Here is a 15,579-nt window from a genome sequence, read left to right on the forward strand (position 1 = left end):
CACAACTACTGTCAAAGCAACTGAGAATGGCCCCTTGCGTCTGTCTTTGCTTGAAGATCTCCCCCTCCTTCTCTTTGCACTGCTTTGTTTCAGAAGCAGTCAGGCTGGGGCAGTCTTGGCAGCCATGCTGTGTCCCGGCACCCAGACTGAGAAGTGCCCAGGCAGCAACAGAGTGGTGATAGGTGACACATATGAAAATTCTCAGCCATCAAGGTCTAGGTGCATAGTGCTTTTTCCTACCCAAAGATTGCACCCAATAGCACCTGCCCATAATGACAGGAAAAGCTTTGGTTGGGTAATCTAAGGGCTACATTGAAAGCTAGTGGCACTACTGTGCTCTATGTGAGCCTGGACCTGCATCCTGCAGCGGCAGCCTCAGTATCTGTTTGTGCTACTGCTAGGGCGGCCAGCCTTTCATTACCACTTTGCAGGACACTTTTTGCTCACGGAAACACTTTGTGGGCACAGAGGGGGTCATTCTGACCTCGGCGGTAAAAGGCCCTTACCGCCGGTCAGAAGACCGCCATCATACCGCCGTGGCCGCGGTAAACCGCCACGGTCATTCTGACCTCCAACTGCCAAACCGCCGAAAACCCGACATCCACGGAAGGCCGCCTCATCAGCGGGCAGCGAAAATCTGGAGATGACCAAACCTCCACCACCACGCCAACACAAACACGCCCATGCCATTACGACCCACGGTCTTTCAACCGCGGTATTCCATTGGCGGTACACACCGCCGCGGTCAAAATACACATACCCTTACAAAACACAGCCACATTGGACAATTCGAAATACACACACCTGATACACATACACACACCACTCCCACACACCCAATACAATATAAAACACACACCCACATCACCCACAAACCCCCATATATCGAAATTCTGAGAGAAGGCGCAATACACAGATAGAGAGCACAGGGAACGCAAACCACAACACACACAGGAACCCAACATCATCAACCACACCACATCTACGCACACATCACCACACACCACCACTCACATCACCACAAACACCACCCCACACCTCATCCACACCACCCCATGGCACCCCAAAGACACCCCAGGTTTTCGGACCAAGAACTCAGGGTCATGGTGGAGGAAATAATAAGGGTAGAGCCCCAGCTCTTCGGCACACAGGTGCAACACACCACAATAGCCAGGAAGGCGGAGCTATGGCAAAGGATCGTCGACAGGGTCAACGCTGTGGGACAGCATTCCAGAAACCGGGAAGACATCTGAAAGCGCTGGAACGACCTACGGGGGAAGGTACGGTCGATGGTCTCAAGACACAACATCGCTGTGCAGAAGACTGGCGGCGGACCCCCACCCACTCCACCCGAATTCACAGCATGGGAGCAAGAGGTCTTGAACATCCTGCATCCTGCGGGCCTCGCTGGAGTAGGCGGAGGAATGGACTCTGGTAAGTCTAATCTCAACCACTCCCCCCCCAACCACCAGCATGCCAACCCACACCCCCACCCTTACCCCCAACCCCCCAGCACACATCCTCCCTGCCAATGTCTCACCAGCACAACCCACCCAACCCCAAACCAAACCCTGAATGCCAACACAAACCATGGACACCCATCACCTATGCATGACCACTGCACATACCCATCCCCCCCCACAAACCACCCTCACAACTCCTCCCACAAGGGAATGCCAGCACTGGGGGACAAGGGCACCCACAAATCGCACGCCATGGAACACACAGAAGCAATAACCATACTCTTTTACCCCTGCAGGACCCGAACGCCAACACACCGGCCAGGAGGGTCCAGATTTGTCCATCCCACCCCCAGAACAGGCCCCCAGTGAGGACAGCAGCTCTGTCGACCTAGAACCTGATGACCAGCCTGGACCATCGGGGACCTCTGGACAGTCAGTTCCCCACACACAGACACAGGCCACAGCAGACCTACCCCCCTCTGGGAATATCAGCACAGCTCCCACCCAGCGGGCCCATGCCTCTGTCTCCAGGACAGGTCAAGCAGCGGTGTGTCCGCCACTACAGGGCACCCAGGCTGACCCAACACCCCAACAACAACAGGGACCTGGGGGCAGTGGTAGTGGGCACACCGTCCAGGGGACAGAGGCCCGGGGAAACAGGGCAACTGGGAGGGCTGCAGTGCGACAGGGGGGGGAGGACAGGCCCAGGGAACCGACTCTCCAAGAGGCCCTCACCACCATCATGGGAGCATACCACCGCTCCCAGGAGACGATGGCGACGGTACTGGCCAGGTTCCAGGAGATCCAGGCACAGCAGGAGGAACGGTACATGGGGTTCAGAGAGGAGCTCAGGAACATCGTCCTGGCCCTCAACCAAATAGTCACCACATTGCGGGACCATGTGGCACCCCAAAGGGCCCCTGTCACTAGCCTGGACCAGGAACAGCCTACCACCTCTGCCGGCGCTAGTGGACAGGAGGCCCCCACACAACGACGGGCCACCAGAACCCCACCTCCTGCTGAAGATCAACCACCCCGCAAGAGGAACCTGAGATCACAAAGGAAGACAGAGTAGGATGCCAAGACCCCCGCCAGCATTAGATACCCCCTGATGTCATTCCACTGTCCCACATTGTCACCCTGTCCAACCTTGAACTGCCCCTGCTCCATCCTTCCACAGGCATATGGACAATGCACCTGTGCGACTGAGAACTGGACTCTGCCATGGACATTACTCCACCCCCACCCATCACCGTTTTACTATCATGAACCTATATGTAGCACTTAAAATAAATCACTAATTGCACTTAAAAAACTCAGGAGTCTGCTTGCATTCTTAACAAATGTATTACACATAACGGTTCAAAAATGTTCAGTTACATTGTGATGACAACATACCAATGACAATAAGCTGTAGTCCATGGGCAAACAAAGCAGAAGTCACGCTGTGGGTCATACAGCTCTGAAAAGGGAAGGGAAAGTCACAATTAAGTGTAAAGGAACTGGGGGGAAACACAGAAAGTAGAGATGCAGGAGGCCTGAAGTAAATGTAAAATGGCGTGGGGGATTCTTACCTGTGTGCTACTGAAAATACTGTTGTATAACTGTGTCCCTGTTGTCCGTGTCGTCCCCGTCGTCTTCCTCCTCTTCACTCTCCACAGGCTCCACAGCTGCTACAACACCACCATCTGGACCATCCTCCTGCAGGAAAGGCACCTGGCGTTGCAATGCAAGATTGTGAAGCATACAGCAGGCCACGATGATCTGGCACACCTTCTTTGGTGAGTACATTAGGGATCCACCTGTCATATGCAGGCACCTAAACCTGGCCTTCAGGAGCCCGAAGGTCCTTTCTATGATCCTCCTAGATCGCCCATGGGCCTCATTGTACCGTTCCTCTGCCCTGGTCCGGGGATTCCTCACTGGGGTCAGTAGCCATGGCAGGTTGGGGTAACCAGAGTCACCTATTAGCCACACACGTTGTCTCTGTAGCTGTTCCATCACATAGGGGATGCTGCTATTTCGCATAACATACGCGCCATGCACTGACCCAGGGAACTTGGCATTTACATGGGAGATGTACTGGTCTGCCAAACAGACCACCTGCACATTCATAGAATGATAATTTTTTCTGTTTCTGTACACCTGCTCATCGTCTTTTGGGGGGACTAAGGCCACATGGGTCCCATCAATGGCACCAATGATGTTGGGGATATGTCCAAGGGCATAGAAATCACCCTTCACAGTGGCCAAATCACCCTCCTCAGGGAAAACAATGTAGCTCCGCATGTATTTCGTCAGGGCAGACAACACTCTGGACAAAATCTTGGAAAACATAGGCTGAGACATCCCTGATGACATGGACACTGTTGTCTGAAAAGACCCACTTGCCAAAAAATGGAGTACTGACAGAACCTGCACCAGAGGGGGAATCCCTGTGGGTTGGCGGATGGGGGACATCAGGTCTGGCTCCAGCTGGGCACACAGTTCATGTATAGTGGCTCTGTCAAGTCGGTATCGCAGTATTATATGACGTTCCTCCATTGTCGACAGGTCCACCAGCGGTCGGTACACGGGAGGATTCCTCCTTCTCCTCGCAAGTCCCAGCGGACGGTGCCTAGGAAGGACAACATGGAGTACAGAGTCAAGCAACCAACAGGTACGTAACTACAGCTTGCACAGTACACGAATCGCTATGCATTGAATGGCTTGTATGAGTGGCAATGCAAGGCCTAGGCCTGTGTGACGCAGTAGAAATTAAGCCATGTGGGCCCTTGAAATGGCGGCTGCCTGACCTGAGAAGTGTGACAGTGGGATGTGAGGTCAATGCGCTGGCGTGGCACACCGTGGCGGTAGGCGGTCGAAGACCGCAGCGCCAAGCCGCATTGGTTAACATTGAACCCTATGGGTTTCAGGAGCCAATGACGAGGTGCGCCGGCGGTCGCGGTATGCACCGCCGCGGTACGCACCGCCGCGGGCGTGACCGCCACTTTCTATCTGATTAATCACTCGAGACCTGACCATCCACAGGAGAGGACCTATACTGCAAATGCTGCTGTGAACTCGGTCTGGAAGAGACAATGGCTGCTACGACTGGGGAAAGGGCCCCTGCCTTCACTTCAGAAGAGTTGGAGAAACTTGTGGATGGGGTCCTGCCCCAGTATGCGCTACTCAACGGTCCTCCAGACCAACAGGTAAGTACACTGGGTGCACGTTGAATGGGCTATGCCTGGGTTTTGGATGGTGGATGTAAGATGGTGGGGTGGGGAGAGAATGAGGAGTGCAAGGCACGACAGATTAGAGCATGTGCCACATGGCAAGGTTGGGGGGGGGCAATCAAATCTAACATGCAGAGAATTAATGATATTTACTTTTCCACCCTGTACATGTCAAATAGGTCAGCGCCCATCAGAAAGTCGACATTTGGCGTGCCATCGCCAAGGACGTCCGGAACCTGGGGGTCCACAACAGACGTGGCACCCACTGCCGAAAGAGGTGGGAGGACATCCGCTGCGGGACCAGGAAGACCGCCGAGTCTCTGCTGGGGATAGCCTCCCAACGTAGGAGGGGTGCCAGCAGACAATTGACCCCCCTGATGTCCCGGATCCTGGCGGTGGCCTACCCCGATTTGGATGGGCGCGTGAGGACATCACAGCAGACACAAGGGGGTGAGTACCAGTACATTCAGCTATCTTTACACGCAGTGGAGGCGTCTGGGTGGGGGAGGAGGGCTGTGGGTGACATTAGGCCAGGGCGCTTTCTGTAGTGTAGTCCCCTCCTTTAGGCATGACCCTGTGCCCCCGCCCCCAACCTCTGTAGGGTGCCAAGTACAGCAATCGATGGTCCTGCATTACCCATGTGCGCATTGGTTGTTCATTGACCTGTTGGCCTAGTCACAAGTACTGAGGAGTGTACCCCGATTGCGCGGCGTAGTGCATGAGGCTACTGTATCTGTCCTCTCCGCCAATGGTGTTGACAATGCATGCACTCAACCTGTCTTTATGTCTCCCCCCACCCTTTTTCTTTATCTTCTTGTGCATGTGTGCATTAGCATCATCAGGCAGAGGAGAATTGGCATCGGAGCACGAGGGAGCTGCAACTCACAAGGCCCCGGTGGGCCATGGTACAGACACCGAGGTCACCAGTGATACAGAGGGCGAGGGGAGCACCACAACGGGGACCCGTGGTGACACCAGCGACACCGACACGTCCTCGGATGGGAGCTCCCTAGCGGTGGCGGCAAAATCCGTGCCTCCCGCCTCAACAGGTACACCCGCCACCCAGCGCACCAGCTCCGCCCTCCCAGCAGCCCCTCAGCCTTCGCTCCGTGCCCGCTCGCCCAAGAAGGCGGGCATCTCCTTCGCCCCAGGCACCTCAGGCCCTGCCCCTGTTACCCCTGCTGCCCTCAGTGAGGAGGTCATTGACCTCTTTCAGACCATCATTGTTGGGCAGTCTACCCTTTTGAATGCCATCCAGGGGGTAGAGAGGGAGGTGCATCGGAGCAATGCATACCTGGAGGGCATTCATTCGGGTCAGGCTGCCCATCAACGATCGTTCAATGCTCTGGCCTCAGCACTGACGGCAGCCATTGTCCCCGTTTCCAGCCTCCCTCTACTAACTGCCTCCACCCTGTCTCTGTCTCCTGTTCCTCAGCCTATCCCATCCACACCATCTGACCAGCCTGCACACACCTCAACACCCAAGGGCAGCTCATCCAGACATAAGCACCACAGATCCCACAAGCATTCACCCAAGCAACACCCAGATGCAGACATGGCAACAGTCACTACCACCTCTGCGTCCCCATCCTTCTCGTCTCCCTCCTCCCTCCCTGTGACGTCTCCACTCACACCTGCATGCACACCACCATCAGCCAGTACTTCCACCACCAGCACACCCTCCAGTACAGTCCGCACACGTGCAGTCACCACCCCCACTGTCATTTTAACGTCCCCTGTGTCCTCTCCCAGTGTGTCTGTCACCCCCTCTTAGAAGACACACAAACGCAGGCAGCCACCCACCCAACACCCAACCACCTCACCACAGCCTACGTCACAAGCACCTGCACCCACAGACAGCACACCTGACTCTCCTACAACCACATCCTCTTCCTCCACTCCCATAACCACTAAACCTACCCTTTACCTTGGTCCTAAAAAACATTACCTCTCCACAGTTAACCTCTTTGCCCCACCTGACCCACCCCCTCCATCTGGGAAGAGTCCCAAGAGCACCTCAGCCACCACCAGCCCTGCTTCAAGTCTCAACATTGTGCATGGGTTTTGGAGTCCACCCTTTCCCAGCACTGACACTTCGGCCAGCAGCAAGGGGACAGCCAGCCCCCCCCCTGGTAGGAGGACCCGTAAAGTCAAGGGCCACCGCGAGAAGGCTGACACGGCTGCCCCCAAGGAGCTAAGTCCTGGGCCGTCACCTGCCACAACATCCAGGGGAGGCAAGGGCCAGAGAGCCTCATCTAAGGAGGGCAAGGGCAGCAGGGCGGAGAAGTCAGCCAGCAGGGGCGCAGAGCAGGAGGGCCCCACAAGCCCCATCCCGGGTGTAACGGAGGACACCCACGGGCCCAGGACTCCGTCACAAAAGGGTCCAGCATCTGGACGGTCGGAGGGCGACTAAGCAGGGAGTCCTGGCCAGGTCAGGCTCCCTTGAAAGACACGACAAGCACTGCTGAAGAGGGCCCCGCCGTGCAGAAAGGCACCGCTGAACAGGGCCCCGCCGTGAAGATAGGCACCGCTGAAGAGGGCCCCGCCGTGCAGAAAGGCACCGCTGAACAGGGCCCTGCCGTGAAGATAGGCACCGCTGAAGAGGGCCCCGCCGTGAAGATAGGCACCGCTGAAGAGGGCCCCGCCGTGAAGATAGGCACTGCTGAACAGGGCCCCGCCGTGAAGATAGGCACTGCTGAACAGGGCCCCGCCGTCTCAAGCACCGCTCCGCTGGGCCCTGCCGTCTCAAGCACCGCTCCGCTGGGCCCCGCCGTCTCAAGCACTGCTCCGCTGGGCCCTTCCTGTCAAGCACCGCTCCGCTGGGCCCCGCCGTCTCAAGCATCACTCCGCTGGGCCCTTCCTGTCAAGCACCGCTCCGCTGGGCCCTGCCGTCTCAAGCACCGCTCCGCTGGGCCCTTCCTGTCAAGCACCGCTCCGCTGGGCCCTGCCGTCTCAAGCACCGCTCCGCTGGGCCCTGCCGTCTCAAGCACCGCTCCGCTGGGCCCCGCCGTCTCAAGCACTGCTCCGCTGGGCCCTTCCAGTCAAGCACCGCTCCGCTGGGCCCCGCCCTCTCAAGCACTGCTCCGCTGGGCCCTTCCTGTCAAGCACCGCTCCGCTGGGCCCTGCCGTCTCAAGCACTGCTCCGCTGGGCCCTGCCGTCTCAAGCACCGCTCCGCTGGGCCCCGCCGTCTCAAGCACCGCTCCGCTGGGCCCTTCCTGTCAAGCACCGCTCCGCTGGGCCCCGCCGTCTCAAGCACCGCTCCGCTGGGCCCTTCCTGTCAAGCACCGCTCCGCTGGGCCCTGCCGTCTCAAGCACTGCTCCGCTGGGCCCTGCTGTCTCAAGCACCGCTCCGCTGGGCCCTTCCTGTCAAGCACCGCTCCGCTGGGCCCTGCCGTCTCAAGCACCGCTCCGCTGGGCCCCGCCGTCTCAAGCACTGCTCCGCTGGGCCCTTCCAGTCAAGCACCGCTCCGCTGGGCCCCGCCCTCTCAAGCACTGCTCCGCTGGGCCCTTCCTGTCAAGCACCGCTCCGCTGGGCCCTGCCGTCTCAAGCACCGCTCCGCTGGGCCCTGCCGTCTCAAGCACCGCTCCGCTGGGCCCCGCCGTCTCAAGCACTGCTCCGCTGGGCCCTTCCTGTCAAGCACCGCTCCGCTGGGCCCCGCCGTCTCAAGCACCGCTCCGCTGGGCCCTTCCTGTCAAGCACCGCTCCGCTGGGCCCTGCCGTCTCAAGCACTGCTCCGCTGGGCCCTGCCGTCTCAAGCACCGCTACGCTGGGCCCCGCCATCTCAAGCACTGCTCCGCTGGGCCCTTCCAGTCAAGCACCGCTCCACTGGGCCCTGCCGTCTCAAGCACCGCTCCGCTGGGCCCTTCCTGTCAAGCACCGCTCCGCTGGGCCCTGCCGTCTCAAGCACCGCTCCGCTGGGCCCTGCCGTCTCAAGCACCGCTCCGCTGGGCCCCGCCGTCTCAAGCACTGCTCCGCTGGGCCCTTCCTGTCAAGCACCGCTCCGCTGGGCCCCGCCGTCTCAAGAACCGCTCCACTGGGCCCTTCCTGTCAAGCACCGCTCTGCTGGGCCCTGCCGTCTCAAGCACTGCTCCGCTGGGCCCTGCCGTCTCAAGCACCGCTACGCTGGGCCCCGCCATCTCAAGCACTGCTCCGCTGGCCCTTCCTGTCAAGCACCGCTCCGCTGGGCCCCGCCGTCTCAAGCACCGCTGGCCCATTGACAGTGCCGGATCCGTTTCGAGCTAGTGTTCACGCTGCACTCTGGGCACGATGCCTCCTCCAATACCTGTGGAGTCTGTAATCCACCTGATGGCCTATGTGTCTGCACTCCCCAGGATGGCACAGTGGGCAGCCCACCCACTGTAGAGACTTGAGAGACTGTGGCTTTGAACTCCCCAGGATGGCACAGTGGGCAGCCCACCCACTGTAGAGACTTGAGAGACTGTGGCTTTGCACTCCCCAGGATGGAACAGTGGGCATGGTGGACCCTTCGTGGATCTGGCGTCGTGGACTCATGTGGCTGAGGTGACCCCCTTTCCCTTCCCCCTGAGGTGCCTGTAGTTTTGTCATCTGATGCCCCAGCAGTGTTCTCTCCAACGGACTCAGGTCTCCTGTGTGGGCTTTGCCCGTGTGTTGATACACTTTGGCCCACGGACAGTGGAAATTTAAGTGACTGTGCAGGACTTATTGCCTATATTTATCGTTTTCGCAATGGTCTTACTTGATTTTGTTACATTTCTTTTTGCTATTTTACCATGACGTCAACGAACCGATTTTATAGATAAATTTTGTTTCTCACTTTAATTATGTCTTTGCATCATTCCGGTGGGTTTGGGTGGTGTCACTGTGACTTGGTGCTCTGCATTGGTGTGTAGATAGTTTGGGGGGGGGGTCGCATATGTGTGTGCCCGTAACCTTTCATCCTCCCCCTCCCCTGTGTCGTAGGTGCAGTACTCACCGTTGTCTTCTGCGCCGGAGTTCGTACTCGTGGTAGATGAGCAGGTAGACAATAGCTGGTAGGATGTTTAATTCGGGTTCCATGCTGTTCTCTGTCCTCGTGGAGTGCATAGAGGTGAGCGTTTTCCCGTTCGTAGTCTGTTTCCGCCATGTTTTTATCGGCGGGGCTCCCGCCCCGGAAAAGGTGGCGGATTGGTGAGTTGTGATAGGGTGGGCGGTACATTGTCTGCCGCCTGCCTGTTGGCGGTGACCGCCGCGCTGTTTGTCTGTCCCGCCGTGGCGGTCGGAGTGTTAAGTTGGCGGGCTGTGTTGGCGGTTCCCGCCAGGGTCAGAATTCCATTTTTTGGACCGCCAGCCTGTTGGCGGGTTGGCCGCCGCTTTATCACCGACCGCCAGGGTTGGAATGACCCCCAGAGACTCTTTACACAAGCTGTGACATCAGAAGACGTTGGTTGGGCAGAGAGTGATTGCGAGTGCTTAGTTCTAAATCCCTCTCTCATAAATCAGGCCTCAAAAGATACTTCTCAGCCGGAGATTGAGTTCATCAAATGTGATCATTATTCATAATGTATTTGAGTTCTAATCCTGTTATCGCCTCCTTGAGCAAGCTTTAACTGCTTGCTGTTGCAACTTTTGATAGACAAGTTTAGAAAATGAATGACTGGTATTCAAATGAAATTACATTTTCTTAAGTTTTGAATTACCAAAGGTACATTTTGGTAAGGTAGTATATCCTTCTGTGTTTTACATGCTTGGCTCCTGTTCTGCTGTCAATACAGAAGCACTGCTGGAAGTTTATTTTCAAATTTTCGCTCCCTGCCTTTTTTAACCCTCTTAAATGACAAGATCTTTCAGCCCTAATGAACTACAAAAGAGGTGCTTGTCAGTGGTTTAAAGTGAGTTTACAGCACAGGAGGAGTCCTCCATCGTACGACTTCAGGAGCAACTTCAGCTGCTGAGATGCAAATATGGCCACCTACCTGTAAACAGTCTCCTATGTGTGTATGAGTGCTAGACAACTGGTAGTGTGCTCTCTGTATTTATTTAATCAATTAAGGATGTTTCAAAGTGCTGACATATTGTCAGATCCATGGGCAGAGATATATGGAGGGTATGCTTTGCCTAGAATAAAACAGTTTGTTTACTTTCAGCCTATGTTTTTTATTCACAGTGTTACTACTGCCAGGGGCCAACCTCATGCAAATCAGCCTTGGTTTTGCTCAGATAGTAAGAGTCCAGTCTTGTCACGTCATGTCTCCTCACACTGGAAACACAAGCGACCCCAGAATGTTCTCAGCTTTCTTAGGCCTCATCTGTGAGGACCTGTTGCATTCTATGGCCCAACGTGCTACTGAGTGCACATCTGGGAATCTCCATTGCACTTAAGGAGTTTAACCTAGAAGAAGAAAAGGTGAAGCTTAGAATTGTGTGAATTAGGGTGTGTGGCTTGGATGCCAAACAAGATGGCTGCGTAGCTCTGCACTGACGGTCCTCTCATAAACCCTTTACGGATGAAGAGCTGATCTCTCACAGATTGAGAATGCAGGAGTATGATTCTAGGTCCTTGCAGAGAGAAAATGGATCCCCTTACTTGCCAACTCCTTGTTTTAGTTAAATTCAGCGCTGCACGTCATTCTCCTGACTAACAGCCGCCATTTTGTGAATCCTCGACACGCTATGTGAACACCTCATATGCCTTGACTCTTGCCCTCAGGAAGCACCTCGACTGTTGATTCCCGTGGTGGACAAGTGAATTTTTTTCCTGCTAAATTTCCTATTTTTTTGGGAAGTTTCAGTACTACGAATTGTCTTTCGTGTTAACAGCCACCTTTTTGTGAATCCGTTGACGTGCTGTGTGAACACCGCATAAGCCTTGACCCTTGCCTTAAGGATGCACCCCAATTCTAGATCCTTGTGTCGGGCAGGTGCATCTCCTCATTTGCTAATGCCCTGTTGTTTTCAGCAGTTTCAGCTCTATGCATTATTTTTCTTGTTAACAGCTGCCATTTTGTTGCTCTGTCGATGCGCTACAAAAGACCTCAAGAATTCCAGATCCCCTCATAAGGATACTCTTTGGTACAACATTTCAACTTACTATATTGTTCTCCTCTTACTCATTTATGACAATCCAGTGGCCTTGTGTGAGACATGTGACTTTACTACGTTTTCACATTAACTGTGACTGCCATTTGATATCTCTTCAGCATGAATTACCTTCTTCACATCGTAATCCACATGCTTTATGAAGTACTTTCATCTATATGATATACGGTTTCTTACATTAGAGTGTACAATTTTTACTCAACATACTATTATGTGTGATGTGATACTGTACACTGCTTTTTATTTAAAACTTTTCTCCATATCCTCTCAATGCTTATTATTACACTCAGTGGAGCATTTGTATTCAAGTTAACTTGGTTACTCATAATTTTATGGGGAGAATACATCACTGGATCCTGTGAAATATCTTTTCCTCTGCTTTTTCATACAGTCATAACCTCTTCTTAATTTCAAATAATACACCTATGAAATCCATGGCAGAAGCAGAGGCTTTTCAAGCAGATCCCTCCCAGGTCGCAATTCCTAAGTCTCAAACACCTCCCACAGAATCAAGGCCAGCTGGTTCACCCCAGAACTACAGGAATCCAAACGGCTATGTCGCAGAATGGAAAAAACCTGGCACCTTGACCCTTCCAACTCCAACCACATCGCTTTCATGGATGCCCTACGCAAACATCACCAACTGATCCGCACCACCAAAAGGACCCACTTCAATAACTACATCAACGCCAACTTCAAACCTCAGACCCACCAGCTGACTACAAACACCCAAGAACCCCACGCTCCAAGCAACATCCACCTCCTCAACACCTGGACCCCCGTCAACATAGAGGACACCACCATGGCCTCCATCCACTCCGGATCACCATTGGACCCCTGCCCACACCATATCTTCAATAAGGCAAACATCATCATCGCCCCCCACCTCTGCAAAACCATCAACAGCTCCTTCAAGTCAGCCACCTTCCCAGAAAGATGGAAGCACGCAGAAATCAACGCCCTGCGTAAGAAACCAAAGGCAGACCCAGATGACCCCAAGAACTACCGGCCGATCTCCCTCCTCCCCCTCCCAGCCAAGGTCATCGAAAAAATCGTAAACAGCCAACTATCCGTTTCCTGGAAGACAGCAAGGTACTCAACACCTCCCAATCCGGATTCCGCCGAAACCACAGCACCGAGACTGCACTCATTGCTGCCACAGACGACATTAGGACCATGCTCGACGAAGGAGAAACAGCAGCATTCATCGGCCTGGACCTCTCCGCAGTTTTCAACACTGTATGTCATCACACTCTCCGCACACGCCTCCACAACGCTGGAATCCTCGACAAGGCACTCGACTGGATCTCGTCATTTCTCTCAGGCAGAACCCAGAGAGTCCGCCTCCCACCGTTCCTGTCAGACGCCTCCAGAATCATCTATTGCATCCCCCAAGGATCTTCGCTCAGCCCCACACTCTTCAACGTTTGCATGGCCCCCCTCGCCAACATCGCACAAACCCACCACATCAACATAGTTTCCTACGCAGACGACACTCAGCTCATCCTCTCCCTCACGAAAGAACCTACAACTGCAAAGGACAACCTCCACAACGGACTTCACACCATCGCCAGCTGGATGGAATCAAGCCCCCTCAAGTTAAACACAGACAAGACAGAAATCCTCATCTTTGGCACCAACCCCTCAGCTTGGAATGACTCCTGGTGGCCCACCTCCCTAGGAACCGCGCCCTCACACACCACCCACGCACGCAACCTAGGCTTCATCTTGGACTTCACACTCAGCATGACTCAGCAGCTCAATGCTCTTCCTGCTACAACACTCTCCGCATGCTCCGGAAAACTGTCACCCACGCTCTGGTCAGCAGCCGATTGGACTACGGAAATGCCCTGTATGCAAGAATAACAATCAAACTCCTAACAAAGCTGCAAAGAATCCAAAACACATCCGCCCACCTTATTCTGGACATCCCACGCCACAACCACATTCCCCACCCACCTCAGAGACCTTCACTGGCTACCAGTACCAAAGAGGATCACCTTCAAACTCCTAATCCACGCACACAAGGCCCTCCACAACACAGGCCCAGCCTACCTCAACGACAGACTCACCTTCCACATGCCCACCCGCAATCTCTCACCTAGCCGCCAAGACCTGGAACTCCCTACCGCTCCACCTTCACCAGACCCAAGACCTCTTGACATTCAGGAAACGCCTCAAGACATGGCTCTACGACCAATAGCTCCCCCCAGCGCCTTGAGACCCTAACGGGTGATTAGCGCGCTCTATAAATCCTTGATTGATTGATTGATTGAATTGTCAGCTAAATCTTTGCCTTCTTCTTAAAATAAGCATTCAAAGAAAGATCCTCCTTCTCCAGTAAAACCTTCTCCCATCTTTATCTGACTAATATTATAGGAAAAACGAGCACTAAAACCTTTCGAGGATTAAGACACTTCACAGTCTTGAAGATAAATGGTCATATATGGACAACTTTGTCTTTTATTTAGAACAATGGGTTAGTGATTATCCAGGACTCTACATCGACAATTCAAAAGAGGCAATCAGAAATAAACAACTTAAAAAGAAACTCTGAAGATCTCTAAAATAGTAACCACAGAAATATTCTGTGACTCTATGGTTTATGGGAAATGTGGAGGGCAATGACATTCTTCAACTCTTTAAAACATTTATTCTGAAAGTTGTGGCTCTTCCTACATCTACCTCTTTTAACATCCAACATGCTCGTAGATTGGGCCTCAGAACTACTTCTGAATCCAGAGGTGTCATCATCTTGTTTTTGGAGCACACTGACATCTTTACAGTTCTTAATGCAACAAAATGAAAAAGCAAATATTATGGTCCACACATAAACTTTATTTCTCTCAAGACATTGCAAAGATTACAACTGACAGGTGCAAAAAAATTCTATATCTTCACCCACAGCTCAGAGCTATCAATGCTAGATACGGTCCTATTCACCCTTGTCATTTCAAAGTAGCCTATAAAGACAACACAATGATATTTGATTATCCTGCATAATTAAAATCTTTTCTTCATTACTTAACAATTTGATTGTTCTTCTCTTACTTGATATAGTATTTCTTCACATCTTGTTCTTATATCTACTTCTCCTGGCTAACAATATATTTTATTTACAGCTACTCTCTATACTACAATGTATTTCCCTGCTGTTTTGACAATCTGGAGCTTTCCCATGTCCATCTTACCTTCCATGGTTTCCCCCACTCCCTGTGCTCTCATGGATATTTTTCCCCTAGATATATCTCACAGTCATCAGTTTTATGACCTGCAGTGTCTTTTCTTCATGTTTATTCTCTGTTTTGTCCATCCTTTTCTTTTTACTTATCTTCTACTTCTCTCTGTACTTGCTCTTCTTATTATTTTTGCAATTTCTGTTTACAGAGGTCACTTTCTTTGTTTCAAGTTCTACATATCACTCTCCAATTTATTATTTGTATCATTGTAAGCAATGTTTTATTCTATCATTTTCCTATTGTCATCATTCAGAGTAATTTCCTGGAATGTTAAGGGTCTAAATAAACCGATCAAAGGACAGAGATTTCTCTCACCCTTATCCAAATTACATGCGGACATTGCACTTCTGCAAGAAATACATTTAAGTGATAAAGAAGCTATACAATTAAAGCAAAATTGGGTTGATTATGTGTTTGTCTCTCCTGCTATACAGAAGACAAATGGTACTATAATTTGTAATCGCAAAAAACTGAATATTATAACTTTATCATAATCCACTGACATAGAGGGTTGATGGATTACAGTTAATACAAAAACCCTCTCTTAATCTTTGATGTTTATGGTTCTCTAACAGTAAATAATTTCTTTTGGTTTGATATC

Source organism: Pleurodeles waltl, chromosome 10, assembly GCF_031143425.1.
Source record: "Pleurodeles waltl isolate 20211129_DDA chromosome 10, aPleWal1.hap1.20221129, whole genome shotgun sequence".
Lineage (NCBI taxonomy): Eukaryota > Metazoa > Chordata > Amphibia > Caudata > Salamandridae > Pleurodeles > Pleurodeles waltl.